This window comes from Bactrocera tryoni, chromosome 1 (genome assembly GCF_016617805.1).
Source record: "Bactrocera tryoni isolate S06 chromosome 1, CSIRO_BtryS06_freeze2, whole genome shotgun sequence".
Classification (NCBI taxonomy): domain Eukaryota; kingdom Metazoa; phylum Arthropoda; class Insecta; order Diptera; family Tephritidae; genus Bactrocera; species Bactrocera tryoni.
This window is the reverse complement of record NC_052499.1, coordinates 43,422,222-43,440,327: the sequence shown is the minus strand read 5'-3', so window position 1 is coordinate 43,440,327 and position 18,106 is coordinate 43,422,222. Positions and strand designations below refer to the sequence as shown.

At 36.2% G+C, this 18,106-nt stretch overlaps 1 protein-coding gene across 2 annotated transcripts in view; it reads right to left on the bottom strand.

Moving 5' to 3' along the window:
- LOC120771228 (mediator of RNA polymerase II transcription subunit 15-like) overlaps nucleotides 1-18,106 on the bottom strand; it is a 414,224-nt gene that overhangs the window by 24,016 nt on the left and 372,102 nt on the right. The window lies entirely within an intron of this gene.

The following is an 18,106-nucleotide window of genomic DNA, read 5'->3' as shown; positions in this document are numbered from 1 at the left end:
ACTGAGACTTTTTCAATAGACTATGCTTGTGTCAGTCCACGAAGTAATACTTAGCCGGTGGTTCCGTCTAAGTGTCTTGAGTTGGGAGTAGTTTAGTTAGCGGATTAAAATTCCGCACTCCGGCTTTCGATGCTTCCCCCTACTATAAAAAAATATAGAAATTCTTTTTTTCCCCCACTCTCAGAATATATTGTCCAACAGAGAATTTTTCTGAGCCTAACCCTTTAGACCTTTACTAATCGTTATGTTCTAGCATTGCTTGAAAAAATGTCATCATTGGCGTTACTAAGTAAATTCAGTGAAATGAGACAAAAAAGTTCTGAATAATTGACATCCACTGATTAGCAGTACAAAGTAGAGTATAAAAACAGTCTGCAAATCAAAAATCAATTATAAACATTTCTAAAGTCATTAGTGTTATTAAAAATATAGAATATGCATATAAACACAAATTATTTATGAACAGGATATACATACATACATACTCTAAATAATTGAATTAAAACATATGCTCACATTGTCGCCACACAATTAATGGCAACAAATTAAGTTAAATGCCATGAATGGCGACCGGAAAAAATATGGCAAAAGATTGCACAAATACATTTTTAATAATACATGCCTGCATGCAAAAGGGATTTTGCGGTTTAAAGGTATTAGCCTGCTCAGGCAAAAACAATGTCATTAAAAAAGCAATGAATATGAACATAGTATGTGCGAATTTAGCCATTTTGAGCCAGCATAAAATTAAAAATCCGCCAAAGCTCGAAATGAATTCGTAATAAACTTACAATTTAATTGTTAAATATTTGCACGAAAAAAATGGAGAAATAGTGTCGGTAGCAGTCCGCAGAAAAACGGTATACATAATTGCAATGCAATGGCTCGACTTAATTCCGCGTCAATAGCGAATGAAAATTTTGACTAGACAGAAAACAAAAGCAAAGGTTCATAAAAAAAACACGCATAAACAAAAATGCCCACAGTGATGCTAAGTTTTTTAAATATAAATGCAGGTATGTTTCTAAATGTATATAGGCAAGTACAATAGCGGTGGAAAAAATTGTAATTGCGGTATAGTGAAGCCATAAAGAGGAATAACTACTTCTATTTACATTGTGAAAAAGTACCTGAAATTTGTAAGTAAAACTCAAAATATTTAATTATCCATCAATATTTATTTTGTCGACTTCAAAGTAATCTCCACCACACTTACTTATGCCGACGATTATTCCAGTCTTCGAAACAATTTTGGAATGGCCTTCAGCTTCTCCAGCGATTTTTTTTTATTTCTTCGTTCGAGTGAAAACGGGTTCCACGGAAGAGCAATTTCAGTTTGGGGAACAAGAAAAAATCACACGGAGTCAAATCTGGTGAATACATTAGCTGATCGATTGTATTCATCGCGTTTTTGGCTTTAAATGCAGTTACAATCGTATTCTTTTTGAAAAAAAAAGTTCGCTTTATCGGGACGAGTCGAACAAGAACACATTTCATACCCAAAATATCCACCAAAATGAATTGAACTCACACGCAAGAAATGTCGAGCTCTCTTGCCATCTCTCTAATATTTACCTGACGATTTTATTTTTACTTTATTTAATATTTTTATCAGTTGAAGAGACCGAAGGTCGTCCAGAACGAGGCGTATCTTTAACGATCTCTCGACCGTCTTTGAAGGCTCTATACCACTTGTAGGATTGTGTTTTTGATAAAATAGAATCATCGTACGCCTTTTGCAACATTCGCAACTATTTCGCCCACGAAATTTGGTTAAAAATTCCAAATTTGAGAAGAACCCTTTGTTCGACATTTTTATCCATTGTAAAAAAATCGCAACGCACTACTGAGATGTACCGACTTAAGCAGCTGCTGTAAACAAATTGGTTGACAGGTCGTGTTTATATTTGGCATAGTAATTAAGGATAGTCCTACCAATTTAGCAAAATACATTTTTTTGAAATATCATTTCCCCGGCGAATTTAATTACACTTTCCGGGTGCTTTTTTTTTAGTTTGAAAACTGAAATAGTCACAATGACCTCTTGAAAACAAATATCAGGAGCATAAGAAATTTGGTGATAAAATATGTATATAAAAGACAATTATTATACGGTGAAATTTCCATTACCAAAAACTTGAAAAATATTGGTTCTAATAACCTCGCTCCGTGGTTATTGTTTGAATATGAAAAAAATGGATAAATATTCAAGTCACTGTTTTAAAAATAGCCGAACCAGTATCCATCCGTTACTAATAAAAATACATTGAAATGATAACGGTTTTCACAGTAGAAAACCACACAAGAAGCCAGTTATTTCAGAATAAAACGAAAAGATGTTGCCAAACACGTACGAAAAAAGGAATGGAGTTTTGTAAATAAAGGTTTTATTTCCAGATGAGTCGAAGTTTTTGATAGCGATAGAAAAAAAAGTTTGAAGCAAAACTAAGGCTGAGCTGGCACTGAAGAATTACGTACCAACCCTACTAAGGCATAATGACAGCAGCTTATTGGTTTTGCGAGCTCTTGCGGCCTCTGGAGATGGAATTTTAGCTTTTATTGAGGGTAATATGGATTGTTGCATTAAAAGTTGCTGTTGGAACATAAATTGATACCTTTAGTGGATAATATAGATCTCGGTTTCAGTTGAATCTTCCAAAAAAGCAAGGATCCAAATTTGAGCCCTATAAATTATTAAGGATTGACTGTTTTATTATGACCGCAGACAATTAAACATATCACCCAGTCTTGAATGTTTTTGAATATGTTTAAGATATGTTGGTGGAAAGCATTAGAAAATTTGAAGAACATTATATCCTTAAAATTGATTGTTTTGTTCGTTCACAACTTCGTTGTTATAAGTCAGATAATGAATTTTTTACCTCATTGTTATTAGAATGAAGATAAGACTAAAGCTGTATCAACACAGTTTTCTAAAAAGGTTTTGTAGTTTCAGAACCAACAAAGCGGTGAATGTAGACATTGCACCACATTGTATACATATGTATGTATGTACATTAGAGTGATTATAAAATTCATAAGAAATAAAAAATTTTCCCAAAAATAATCAAATTTTAACTGTTAATATCTTTTAAACGTTAGGGTTTACGAAAAAATCATTGTAGACCTTTTTTGTAGAGCATTCAATTTCCCATAAAATCTAAGAAACAAGATATTTTTTCAAGTAGTTGGAAGCGTGATATAAATTTTTCTATCTGATAATAAGAAAAAATAGAAAACTGTTTGTAGGAGGACCTTCCCGTTACAATTAAAAACTCATGTTTGGAGAGGCTTTCTTAGAGCTGTCTAGGAACCTATTTTTCCGAGTACGAAACGAAAAGAAAAAATTTTTTTTTTGAATCACTCTAATGTACACACATACTATACATATGCATGTATTCTTGTTTATGCTAATTTCATTGGCAGCACTGTACTTGAGCATGGGCAAACTCATATGTATGTACATTGTCTAGCTTATATTGGCAGCTTGTTGGCAAATTCACAAAATAAATTTTGCATTTGTATGCTGCAGTGAATTTGATATTTTATAAAATCAAATATTTAAATGTTTTGGCGGCGATAAGTCTCGCAAAATACACACACACACACACACATACATATGTATGTATTTGCACAGAAAGTAATCAAATGAAAAAGTTCACAGAAAAAACAATTCAAATAAATTAATAAAAGCAATTACAAGTGGCAGTAAATAAATAAATAGATATTCATTGTATGTATGTATGTGTGCAATGGCAAATTTATTTATATTTATTTACGGTTATGGCGTCCCAGCTGGGCGCCTGTGTTGGTAAATCAATTAAATGCAATTTCCTAAACAAATGACTGGCATTGCAGTGGGCCAACAACAACACGAACTGGTTATTGACTGCTCAAACACAACTACCTCACACCGCGCACGCACACACACACCCAAACACCACATGTGCGGCAGCAGACATGCAAATGAAAACAAACGAAAATTGTTAACTCGATTTTCGTGTTGGCAAATTAAATAAACAAAGCAAAATATTTATTATCATTTTCATTATTATTACCGTTATACGCAGTTTGTGCGCATAAATAATAATAGAAGTCGCAGTCGTTTGTATGTGTATGTTTGCTGTTGTTTTTGCTTTTAATGCGTGTTTTTTCCGCGTGTTTTGGTGATTTGTGCAAATTTATGGGGTGTTAAAAACGCCACAGGGGATCATTTATGCGCCTGATACATGCAAGCTCGCACGCTATAACGGCATTTTAAACTTATTTACTTTCAGACATACTACATATAATATGTATGCGTGTGTGTGCGTCAACATGCAATCATGCACAATTATTTTTATTGATAATTGCAAAGAGTTGGTGTTTTTTTTCGCCACCGCAACTTTGTAAAATATATTATTTTATTTTATTAATTTATTTATGCCGAAATGTTTGCGTTTATGCATTTAAGCATGCATAAGCAACTATTTTGTCAATTCCCATGCTTGCACGCGTCCATGCTGTGCGAGGCGCCACATTTAATGGCATCGGGTTACAAGCCAGTCTCGTATTACCAAATGCAAATACGAATAAATCATGTAATTTTTTTTTAAATTATTTGCTCAGCGACTTTTCACTGTGTAATTTATAACGGCATTTTTATTTTTTTCAGACGAAACAATTTTGCATAGTAAATTATGCAATCGATGGATTACTCATGGTGTTTATGTGAAATGTGATGTGTAAGGTGGTAAAGGGTATTAGTGTGGCCACTTAATCGTTGCCATATCTGAAATTCAAAATTTATATAATTTATTTGCTTGTTTGAGCTGCTCACGACATGTGAATTAATATTTGTCAACTTATTATTTGCTTTTGGTAGATGAACTTATGTACATAAGTATATATGTATGTATGTACATAGGTTAGGTTATACTGTCCGGTTGTCACGCCTTACTTACTATAGACTTTTTGGTCGTGAGTACGCCAGATGGATGCGTTGTTTATCTAGTGATGAAGTAGGCAATTGAGAAGGAAAGTCTACTCTCGACAAACAAAGACCAAACTCTACAAGTCACTCATCATACCCGTCCTCCTACATACATACATACATATACATATGGAGCAGAGAGCTGAGAACAGGAAATAGTGAATATGAGCTAGAGCTGGAGAATACGTTGAATGCTGAAGCAACTCGAAGCTGAATTCATTGATTTTTGCCAACGTTTTCACTGAATTTTGTCACGATGCATTGTTTTGTTGAAACAGCACTTGCTTTTTCTTCAAATGCGGGCGTTTATCGGCGATTGCGTGCTTCAAACGGTCTAAAAACACTATGTAAGAGTCTTTTTTCAAGTCAATAAAAGTTATTTCATCCCGAAATACAGACGTCATAACATTGCCAGCCGACTGTTGTGTTTCTCCACATTTTCAAGCGGGTTTATCGTGTGCAGTCCACTCGGATGATTGTCGATTGGACTATTGGACTTCGGAGTGAAATGGTGGAGCTATGTTTCATACATTGTCACATATTGACACAAAAAAAGGAATCATTACGCTTGAACATCTCCAAACACTGCTGCGAATCATCAACTCGTCGTAGTTTTTGGTAAAAAGAGAGCTCCCGCGCAACCCACTTTGGACAGAGCTTTCTCATACTCAAACATTCGTGAATGATATGATCTAAATGTTCAGTTGATAGCTTTATAGTGCCTGCTATATCAAACAACTTCACTTTACGGTCATCATCATCATTTTATGGACTTTTTTGATGTTTTCGTCGGTAACAGTAACAAACTCTTTTGGATGTCCACTGCTTTTTTTGTACATTGTACATTAGAACTTTTAGTTTCTATTTCTTTTAAGTTTCAGTATTTTTGCGGTAATAGTGAAGTAAATTAATTGTCTGAAGCACAGTTATCGATTTTTTTACGGTCACTTTTCTTAACAAGTTTTTGTTTTTATTGTACATATGTAAATCTTTTGCCATAAACTCGATTACTTACATTTTGGTACCTTTAACGAGTAGTCACGCTTCCTGAATCAGCTTTTGAGCTGCTCAGTGGAACCCTAAAAGAGAACCGGGGAAATACCCTTGCGGTTGTTTGACACCTTTGAAGATGACCTGATACATAAATACATACATATGCATACATATGTATATCCCTGCGTTGTCAATAAGCACACAATTCAGAAAGTTTTTCAGAAAAAGCACACGCAGTCAAGGTGATAAACAATCAACGAATAGAAGTATGTGCAATGAATAGTGCAAAATAAACAGGCGGCGAGGGAAGGCAGCGCGGAATCGACAGAACGCTCGTTTGGTGCGTCGACAAAAGCATAAAAGGTATTCCTGGAAAACAAGACTCATAAAACATATGCGTTGCGGTGCGCACACAAAAGCAATAGTGGCAAAAACGGCAACGGATCACCAAACAAACACACCTGTACATATGTATATACAAACATACTTATGTATGTATGGAGGGGCAAATGCATGCACCACGCAGAGTACAATCAGAAGTAAATATCGGGCCTTTTCGCGTGCCAAACTTACTGCAAACATGAAAAGCAATTTTTTAAAAGCCGGAAACGGATGTAACTGCGCTGCACAGCACTCAAAAGTAAACGTACAAACACTTCAAAGTGTAGGCACGCAAGCGCTTCAGTAAATATACACATACATATGTATGTGTGTGGACATATGAAATGTGCAATGTGGCACTGCTGCAAGTGGAGGCACCCTCCTAAATTCGAACATCGTATGCGTTTGTATGCATGTGTGCGCTTTTGTGCAAGCATTCGCTGGCGCATAGGAGCATACTTCAAGGCGTCAACGCGTTTTAGTATCCTTAAGGGTGTGCGTGATGGCAAATGCCAAACAGACTGCCTTAATAGGAAGTGGCGGGCGCCTGACAGCTGTGTGGGGTAATTTCGCTGAAAAGACTACGATTGAGGCGCAGATAAAAGTCGAGTGGCTGCTTAGCGGCTGGTCTTATACAATTTATGCAAATTTCGTGAGGACTTTGACTACGTTTAACGTTAGTTTCAAGCCTTTAAGAGGTATAATTTGCGCGTATTATTTTGAAAAACTGACTGCAAGAAAGCTTAATATGAGTTACATGACTGGAAATTTTAAAATTACTTTCATATTATATTTTAATAGATTTTTTACTTGCCTATTTAAGTAATAAAAAAACAAGAAAAAAACGTTAACTTCGGTTGCACCGAAGCTAAATACCCTTCACAGGTGCATTTCTGTTAGTAACTATTCAGTTTGTTTGGAAGCTATATGCTATAGTTAACGAATCTGATCAATTTCTTCGGAGATTACATTATTGCCTTAGAAAATAATATATACCAAATTTCGTTAATATATCTTGTCAAATGTGAAAGTTGTCCATACAAGAACTTGATTCCGATCGTTCAGTTTGTATGGCAGCTATATGCTATAGTTAACCGATCTGATCAATTTCTTCGCAGATTACATTGTTGCCTTAGAAAATAATATATACCAAATTTCGTTAATATATCTTGTCAAATGTGAAAGTTTTCCATACAAGCATTTGATTTCGATCGTTTAGTTTGTATGGCAGCTATATGTTATAGTGGTCCGATATCGGCCGTTCCGACAAATGAGCAGCTTCTTGAAGAGAAAATGACGTTTGCAAAATTTCAAAACGATATCTTAAAAACTGAGGGACTAGTTCGTATATATACAGACAGACAGACGGACATGGCTAAATCGACTCAGCTTGACATACTGATCATGTATATATATACTTTATAGGGTCTCCGATGATTCTTTCTGGGTGTTACAAACTTCGTGACAAACTTAATATACCCTGTTCACGGTATAATAATAGAGTCTAGAAAACATGTTAAGTTTTAAATACCTCTTAATAAATAAATTATAGTATTTACAGAAAGTCGTTTTTTAGAAATAGTTCCATCCTGAAACATACACAAAAATGTTGCCTACATTTAGGATCATGTTGCATTAGCAAATTGAGGAAATGGTATACTATACGATACGTTATTTTATCGTACGAAGATTTATATAGGAGGTCTTGTAGTAAAAATCTACAAATATTTTGCCTTTTTATAATCTTTTGAAGAAATTATATAAATATAGTATACTATTTTAACCTACACATATCTCCTAAGACAAAAGTTTTGTGCTTGGAAAGGTGGTAAGAGGCCATAACAAATTAAACATAAGTACTTCGAAACCAAAAACGGTTCAAAGTGACACTACTACTAAACACATTACTTTTTTACTTGCCGCAACGCAAAAAGTCAGTAGAATTACATATGTTTAGTTTGATATCTTTCACCAAGATTCGTAACATTTTATAAGTGTTTGTTCAAAAGACTTGATAAGACTCCTCTTGCGAACATTAGTGAAAAAGGCTTGTCTTCAAATTCATCAGATCTACACAGTAGCTTTGTTTCTTACTTTTTGGATACAATTAAGTGGTATAATGATTCCCAAAAGCAGGTTACAGATAAAGCTATATAATAATAAGTATGAATGCTCCTTTACAATATACATTAGTGCGGGTCCATTTACAGGGAGCCAAATAATTGAAAAACTCTGCCTAAGACACTATAAGTCTAAACACGGTTCCGAGCCAGCGATATTTAAGGCAAAGTTTTTTAGGGATTTTACAAATTTGTTCCCCAGTGTTTGAGATATCCCTATGAAATTTAATGCGTAGGCATTAATGATCAATTTTGCATTTTAGGTGACGATATGTATCTTCCATACAACCCATTCAGACGTTTTAAACTTCGCCTTGAAAATCGCTGGCTCGAAACCGCTTTTAGACCTATAGTCTCTTAGGAAAAGTTGTTCAGAATGATCCGTATAACATTGCCTGCATCTACAACGTTTTAAAAGCGCTTTTGAGGAACCAACAATAAAAGCAAAAGATAATTTCAAAAAATATAAGAACTTTTACATGCAACAACAACTTGTACCTGCCACACAAGCTCGAATTCAAAGGTGTAAAATCAAACAAATGAACACGTGTATTTAAAATTGAATAAATACCTACATCAACAGCGAACAGATGCACATACATATGTATGTATGTATGCTTAGGTATGTGTGTGTAAATAAAAAATATAAGCGTATAAGAGTGCTTATTGAATTGAATGGCGCACCGGTTGTTATTCAGGATGTTGCGATGTCTATTACTGCAGTCTGCAGCGGCAAAATAGTTTTGAAAACAAACTTCTAACTTTGTTTGCGCTATTTTTCGAATCAATACTAACAGTAAAACATACATATGTATGTAGCATGCGTCTGTGTTTCCTCATAGGGTTAACTGTACAATTTCTTTTTGAACTATTTATCGCTACCTTTTCATTTGAGCATTTGTATGGGCATGAATAACGGTGCAGAGAGATACTTATGTATACAATTCAAAAGCTCTACTTGAAAAGTTTTACGCCATTCAATAGAAAGTGTAAGAATGCACTTGTTAACTGCTGGCGTGAGTGTGTGTGTGGCGGTGTACGTGAATGAACTGCAATTTGACCCAAAGCGATTTCTAACCAAAGTGTGCGTGTCAAAACCATTTCTGTTGCGAGCTTTAAATTAATAATTCAGTGTACTATTGTTGATTTGAGGGCGTAACATTTTAAAAGTTATGCGATTTTATTGAATTTGTGCGGGAGCATTTATACAATAAATAAACTTTTTATAAATAAAGCTGTCACTTATTCATTTATTTTTATTTTTCAAGCAATGACACAAACGAGTGTGTGAAAGAGTAATCAAAATAAAATAGCAACAGGTAAGGATGAATGCGAGGATTAAAGTCTGGGAAACACCCTCAGATGTTGGCAAAACTTTACATTAAGCAAGGGAACGACAAGAGGATACACCGTTATTGACAAGGATCGTTTCAAAGTAAACAGGACTTTTTCTACAAGGATCTAGCGCCCCCTGGTGATGCCATCTCTATGCCGACTGGTGGGTTAGAATCTGCTATCTTTATAGATTGTCCAGTGAGAATTCCATGACATTTCATCGAAGTGAAGTTATTGCGTTTTAAGTGTCAGTATGTTTTCGGTGAAAAAAGAAATGAATGAATGAATGAATGAAAATGAGCTTCGAACAAAGAGCCAACATTAAATTTTGTTTTAAAATTGGAAAAACTTTTACCGAAACGTTTCAATTGATGAAACAAATTTATGGCGATGATTGTCTATCCCGCAGCAGAGTGCATTTTCAAAGTGATCGTGAGGACATAAATGACGATCAACATGTGGGCCAATCAAAATCCGTGATCACCGGAAATTCCATCGAAACTGTGCGTGAATTCATCAAAAGTCAGCCGAAATCATCATTGAAATTCATGGAAATGGAATTGAACATCTCCAAAACATCGATTTATCGCATTTTGACCGAACATTTGGGCTTACGAAAGGTGTGTGCACGGTTTGTTCCGCACAAATTGACTGACGACCAAAAATTGCTCAGAATCCAACATTCGGAGGACGATTATTTGACCAAAAATCACATTTTAACCATTAACCACTACCCGCATTCACCTGATATGGCACCGTGCGACTTCTTCCTTTTCGGACAAATGCATTTGCCCATGAAAGAAAAGCGTTATGCAGACGTAGAGGCACTCAAAAGACTTGCACGGGCATACTGGCGGCCATACCGGCCAACGAGCCAAAACACCCGTTCGGCATGCTTATGGACAATGCAAAAAGCTGTATTGAAGCAGAAGGAGACTATTTTGAGTAAAATAAATTTATTTTGCCAAAAAAACAATTTGTTCTGTTTTTTTTAAGTCCTGTTTACTTTGGAACGCACCTTGTATTTATCTATCGCGGTATAAAGTGAATCGGAAATTAAAAATTATTTAGGGCTAAGGTAAGTATTGACCCAATTCAGCCCATTTTTAACACCCAGACATACTATTATCAGAAAGGATTCTCTCCAAATTTAAATTATACATATATTTCCCCCATTGACCGATATTTTCGGAAAAAATTAAATATAACCGCTGTCCTCTCTCGACAAAAGCCAAACTCTATAAGTTATTAATTACTCCCGTCATGCTATATAGTGCAGAGTCTTGGACGATGACAGCAACTGATGAGTCGAAGTTTCGAGTTTTCTAGAGAAAGGTTCTGCGAAAGATTTATGGTCCTTTGCGCCTTGGCCACGGCGAATATCACATTCGATGGAACGAGATATACGACGACATTGACATAGTTCAGCGAATTAAAAGACAGCGGCTATGCTGGCTAGGTCATGTTGTCCAAATGGACGAAAACACTCCAGCTCTGAAAGTATTCGACGCAGTACCCGCCGGGGGAAGTAGAGGAAGAGGAAGACCTCCACTCCGTTGGAAGTACTAAGTGGAGAAGGACCTGGCATCGCTTGGAATATCCAATTGGTGCCACCTAGCGAAAAGAAGAAACGACTGGCGCGCTGTTGTTAACTCGGCTATAATCGCACAAGCGGTGTCTATGCCAGAAAAGAAGAAGAAGCTTCGAGAAATGTGCTTTTAAACATACTTAAATTACAGGGTTCACTGGCGCGGATCGCATGTCTCTCAAATAACGATATCTACAGAAATCATTAAAATTTTCACAAATCTCCTGACAAAAATGTGCTTTAAAAATATGAAAAAGTAAAATGTAATATTTCCAAATTTCTATGCTAGAAGAACCCATTATAAATATACATATGTTCATACATATGTCCAATTTACGATTTAGAGAGTGAACAACTCAAGTGGAAACACACATTCGACCACTACTTTGCAACACAGTCAATGCAGTGTTGTACATATTATACCGTTAAGTCGTTAGTGCAATGACAAGTTTACGCTCGTAAAGTTCATAACTTCAAATTCATTCGCATACAACAACAACAAAACATAACAAATATGACTCGGCAGGCGGAAAAAACCTTGCTGCTGGCACTTTATTTTATATACTAAGCACTTATGAATTGCACGACGTAAGTAGACGCTTACTGCCTTACACGAGCATACGGAGACACATGAGCGCGTGTTGACTTTGCTTGAGTGTCCTTTTACTCGTACGCCTGGTGATTACGCAGCGGAAACGGAAGTGTTCGCTGTTATGTTAGGTTTGCATGTTTTAATTATCATATTGCAACTTCCAATTCGCTTTTAATAATAACGTTTCTGCTTACAAGGTTCCCTTCAACGGCCATATGTGCTGCTTGTTTGCCCTGCTTAAGTGTCCCTTTGAGTGTTGTGGCCAAAAACAAAGGCAACTTAGGCGAAATGTAAAGCAAAGGTTAAAAGTGAGTAAGCGAAAGGATTTGGTGACTTGCAAAATATGCAACTGCAGAGCAAATTACGTTAAATGTAAAAAATTGCGGATGGCGACAACGAGCGGAATGTCTAGACGTCATTTAAAAATGTACTAAACGATAACTTGCTGCTTTTCCTTAGGTAAATTGGTGGTTGGTTCGGTTGAAGCATGGAAAAAGTGGAGAAAGGTAAGAAAATAATGTACATATTTTATTTAAGAAACAAAAATCACTTGGCATGACTAAGCTAATGAGTTCTAATGAGAGTCCACGGAGTAAGGCTATCAAGAGGTAAAGCGGTTTTTCGTAGAACAAGGGGGCAGAAGACAGCAAAAATTATATAAAAACAAGAAAAAACCTCAACTTCGGTTGCACCGAAGCTATAATACCCTTCACATAAAAGGGTATACAAAGATCTTATCTTGATTTTGAACGGTTAGTTTGTATAGCAGCTATATGCTATAGTGGCCCGATCTGAACAATATTCTGCTGTTACAGCGTTGTCTTGGACTGTCATCCATGCAAAATTTCGTGACGATAATTTGACAAATTTAAAAGATTTCATACAAGGACTTGAGTTTGATCGGTCAAATCAAAAGACAGCTATATGCTATAGTTGTTCGATATCGACGGTTTCGACAAATGATCAGCTTTTTTGGTGATAAAAGACGTGTGCAAAATTTTAGGTCGAAATCTCCAAATGTCAGGAACTACTTGCCATATATAAGGACGAACAGCCGGCCATAGCTAAATTGACTCAGCTCGTCACGCGGATCAATTACTACTTGCTTTTAGAGTTTTCCAAACAAAATTAATATGTTCTGCTTAGGCTTCAAAAATTACATTTTGCTGCGGCGATCCGATGAGGTACTTAGTTCTACGAAAATAAATTCGCTTCATACTTAAACTTTTTGATTTGTTTAAAAAATAAGTTTTCTAGAGGTTTGCAAAGTAGGTATCCGTCCGCTGCGACAATAAGCTCCTCTTTCCACTCTAACGGTGACCATGACTTTTTGATTGAAAGAACAAACTTTCCCTTCTACTAAACTAGTTTGTCGGTTCCCCTGTTTTAACTGTTTCTTGGCTTTTCGTAGGTACCGAGATCTCTTGTTTCGGCGACGTTCACGAAATATTCCTCTTGCGCTTAAAGAGCGCCAAACTCTTCTGTGAAGTATTCTCTTGGTTGCACATGTTATCCGAAGTAAGCAGATACGACCCTACAATGCGTCCGCAACTTTTTCCATGCATCTTATGAATCATACGGTCTTTTAAGAAGCGTACTGTCTTAGGTGTCGCCACAATCGACGGTCTGCCAATGCGATATTGTGAACTTTTGCCATTATCCTTTTTAGTCGTTCCTGGGGTACATAGGCAGGGCTCAATAAAAACCGACATGCAACAATGTTGAAACTCGTCAAACATAGTTTTGGACAGTCGCCGTCGAAGAAGTAGAATCACTATAGGCATAGACATTCAAGGTCTTCTGAGTATTAAATTTCATACTGGTGACTTTAAAACTTGCGCAAACGTATAAAATATTCGCTGAATATATTATTTATTAGACAACCAAGCGACACAAAACGGTAAAACCAAAACTAATACTTTTGAACCACATTTATTTCGCTCAATAAAATATGTACACAGCAACAAAAATTTGCATACTCATCACGTTCACTTTCAAAATGTTCAGCACGGATGAATTTATGAAGCAACACTCAAAGAAAGTCACGACAATTTGTCAATAAACCACAATGAAAGCTTCCCCACATTAATTTTATATGCGCCACAAAGTTCAAGTACAACGAAATGTGCTTAAAACCATCGTAAACCCAGGCGAAAGCACTGCATCAGCACAGACATTTCACCTGCGAATGAAAGTTCGACGAAATTCAGTAAAATAGAGCCATAAAACGCATGAATATTTGAGGCAGCCAATAAACTTAAGAAGTTGGAAAATTATGCAAATACTTAAATTAGCCAGGGTTCGCACTTATATTGGCTCGTCATTTCGACTTCATTAAGCACATCCTTTATCAGCCACAAAATCGGAAAATTTGCATAATCTCAGTCATGGGCCGAAGCGCAGACAGCAAAAGCAGCCAAATAAATCACCAAAGAGTGCGTCAATAAAAGTTATATAGCGAGAAAAAAATTTGACTCGATAAGCAATGAAGAGGAAAAAGTGAAATATTTCGAAAAATTTGCACAAGAGTCCAAACATTTTCGTTTGCTGGCTGACTCACTTGCTCACTGCTTGACTCGTCCGTCTGTCTGTTTGCTGTATTAAAGCCCACTCACGCACCAGAAACCGCTTGCTGTGCGATATCAATGAAAAATTTCCACATGAATTGCTATCAACTTCATATTAACCAAACTTTTGACCCTTGCCTCTCGAGCCCCACCTACGCAAAGTTTGTCTGCCATACGCCGCCGCTTGGCACTTCTTCTATCGGTGTTCGGCATGAGCGCACGATGCCATTATGCAGTGCAGCATTATTGCCGCTCACACTCACTTAAGGTGTAAATACACTCTCCCAGACACATACTCTCATTCAAACATAGATTCATATCTGTGTGTGTTTATTGAATTGGAATCCTTTCCCAAATCAAACGTTCGAATATCCGGCCACAACTACCGAATGCCATATTCGTAACTCCTGCACACATACATACATATCTATGGTCGAAAGCATGCTGCCTCATCTGTCACAGCACACGGTCGTGTCTGCCGCCGCCGTTCGCTTTCGGTGAAACAAGTTAGAATCAAAATTGAATTTGAGTTCATCAACGAATGCGCTAATAAAGTAAGGCAAAGGGTGCCGCATAGCATTGACGTGCTGTTTGTTTGGTAAATGGGGTTGGGTTCAAAAGTTATTGCCGTGTATGCAATGATTTATAAAGGCATATTGCCTATTTCGTTTCGTGCGGCCTCGTGTGGAAGGAGTGTGGGTGACACCATGAATTACTGCAGATAGAGCTTGAGATTTCTCGCAAGTTGAGTGACAGTTTCCACAATGCAATCATGGATTTGAATCAACGGCAGGGGTGTATTCCGCACCCCGCAGTTCTACAGTAAACAAACTAAGAGTATTTGCGTTCTTATGTGCTTTAAAATTGTAAAATTGGACTGCTGAGATTACAAGGCTAGTCTGGACAAAGCCTACTTTGGGAACATACGTTATTTTTTAAGTTTTAAAGTGAATAAGTTACATCGCCGTGATATGCTTGAATCACCTAAAATATCGGACCACATAAGCCGTTAGCATTGAGTAATGCTACGGATTTCAAAACAAAGTAGAGTTTGGACTTTTTGGTGGTTTCGTATACTGAAAACCCTTTTAACTTTTAGTTTTTCTAAACATAGACTTAACTGTGAAAAGTATAATAAACCTTCCAAAAACTCATGAAAAGTTTGAGCGTGTTTCCACAGTATCGGTGTTGTTATTATATCTTTTTTAAAAAAAATTGTTGCTCGGTCCGTACTATAATTGACTACAAGTTTCACTAGCATATTGTTTCCGAGCGAATCAAAAATCTTTCCGCCAATGTGCATGAATGGATTGACCAAAGCTTAAAGCGTTTAATGGTGGTTCCTGCGGTTAACCTTATTAAAATCAATATTAAAAGAGAGGATTTTTGGAACATTTTGGTTACGTTTAAGATCGAAAACAATTTTACCTTGGCCTAATGTTTGGTCTGTGGGCAACAATCCGAGCGGAAAGGAGTTCTGAGCCATTGATACAAACTGATGAAATCCAAGGCTCAGAAATTCGTGAGATTGCAAAGAGACAATACAAATTGCGTCTTCAATAACAGTAGATTTAGTTATTTGCTTCCCCGATGGAGCTGAGGTTATTGAGATGTGTGACAGATTAATTTCTCTAGATTACATAGGCATTATATGTAGTCTAGACAAAGCCAAAACAGCCTGATTGACTTTCTTGACTTTCAAAAGGTGAGGTCAGTCGACTCCAATCGTGGCCATGACTTTTTTGACCGAAAGAAAAACTTTCCCTTCTGTCAAGCAAGTTTGTCGGGATAACATGTTTTGGGGACAAAGCAAAACCACATTCTTCTTGCGCTTAAAGAGCGCCAAACTCCTCTGCGAAGTATTCTCTTGTTTGGATTTGCTATCCGACGTAAGCAAAACGACCCAGAGACCCGAAGTAAGCGAACATAAACTACAGAGTTTAAAAAAACATTATTAAAAACCAATAAATGAAATTAACTTCAAGCTGACAAACGAGTTATGAAACAGTACGGTGAAAATTTGATCTAAATAGATCAATCTCACTATGCTTTAATTCCTGATCGCTATTGATCGAATACCCGGAATGCCCGCTTCCATTCGTTGTCAAAACAAAACATGACTTCAATTTGAAGGAAATTTTGACAGTAACAGTCGACGAGAGTTAGTGCTGTTCCCACGAGTATTCTGTTACTTCAGAAGATAAGTCCCGAGTATACTCAGGGAACGTTGACAGAAGCTTGCTTGAACAGAACATTATTTTCTTTTCCTCTAGAATTTTTTTTCTTTTATTTGCATTAATTCTGATCTTAACAAATTGTTTGGAGAGAAAAAACCGTGTTTTATTATTTAGGCTTAAAACAATTAATTTAGGAAATCTAAAAATCAGTGTTATCGAAAATATTTCTGAATTTCTCAGTGTTTCGAAAATTCTTGAGAAAGACAGGTAAAGACTTATGCAGCGTCTATTTCGGTTAATGAACTTCATAAACTTTTTGAATACTAAATATTCATTACATTTGCCGAATTAATATAAAATTTTAGGTTGGAAGCACACATAAAACATACTTGAGCATTATGTTAGAAGTGGATTTAGCATAGATTATTTTTCTCAATATTCGAATTATAGAATATTGATTGTCTTCCGTATGGCATTAGATGCCAAGATAGCATCTTTAGAGATTATTATGGATTGAAGTTTTTGCCATACCTTATTACAGACCCGTCTCTTTTATACCAATATTTATGCATTAAAAAAGTTAGAGATTTTTTAAATTTATAATATTGAGAGATTGACTGAATTGGTGACTATTAAGAACATTATTATAACAGTTCTTGGTCTGGGTTTTGTTCTATGTCGTTAAGTAATAGTTTATTAATTGTTAGCTAAAATCACTAGAATTAAAATAAAATCAATGCCACAAATATGAGATGAGAAGTAGCCTAAAATTCATTATTATCCCTATTTTATTTCTATCATCATGGTAACCCCTTCGTATAAGATTTCATACACATTCATTTTTACTTTCCAAATCAGTTTGTTTTTCGCTTCACCATGCGCTTAGCCTTTGCTGCATTTCCATTCTTTTGCACAGTTCTATTTTTGATTTGTGCATTCTAAAAAATCAATCAGAAGTTGTATTCTACTTTTTAAAACAATCTAGCTATTGATTTCTGAAAAATGGAGCACCGCCCTTTTCTAACTGACTGGCTTTTGCGACACTCCTGCGGCTATTTTTCAAAACTTTTCGCAATAAAAAAGAAAAGAAATAAATTAAAAAACAAGTACAAAGAGCAAGTAGAGAGAGGCGTCTGCAATTCTGTATGTACTTCGTAATAGCTTCACATACACACACATGCGTAGTAGTTCATTATGAAGTTGCGCTCAAACCTCCCTTTCGTTATGAAAAGCAAGTTATTACGCGCCACTAAAATCGCTGATTTACTTCAGCATTGTCCGTGTCTGGGAATTGGATTTGCTGCTACCGCTCGCCCTACTACACACCACAGTAAACTCTCCAAAGCCAACAACTTGCATTATCTCCTTAGTGTGTGAGTGC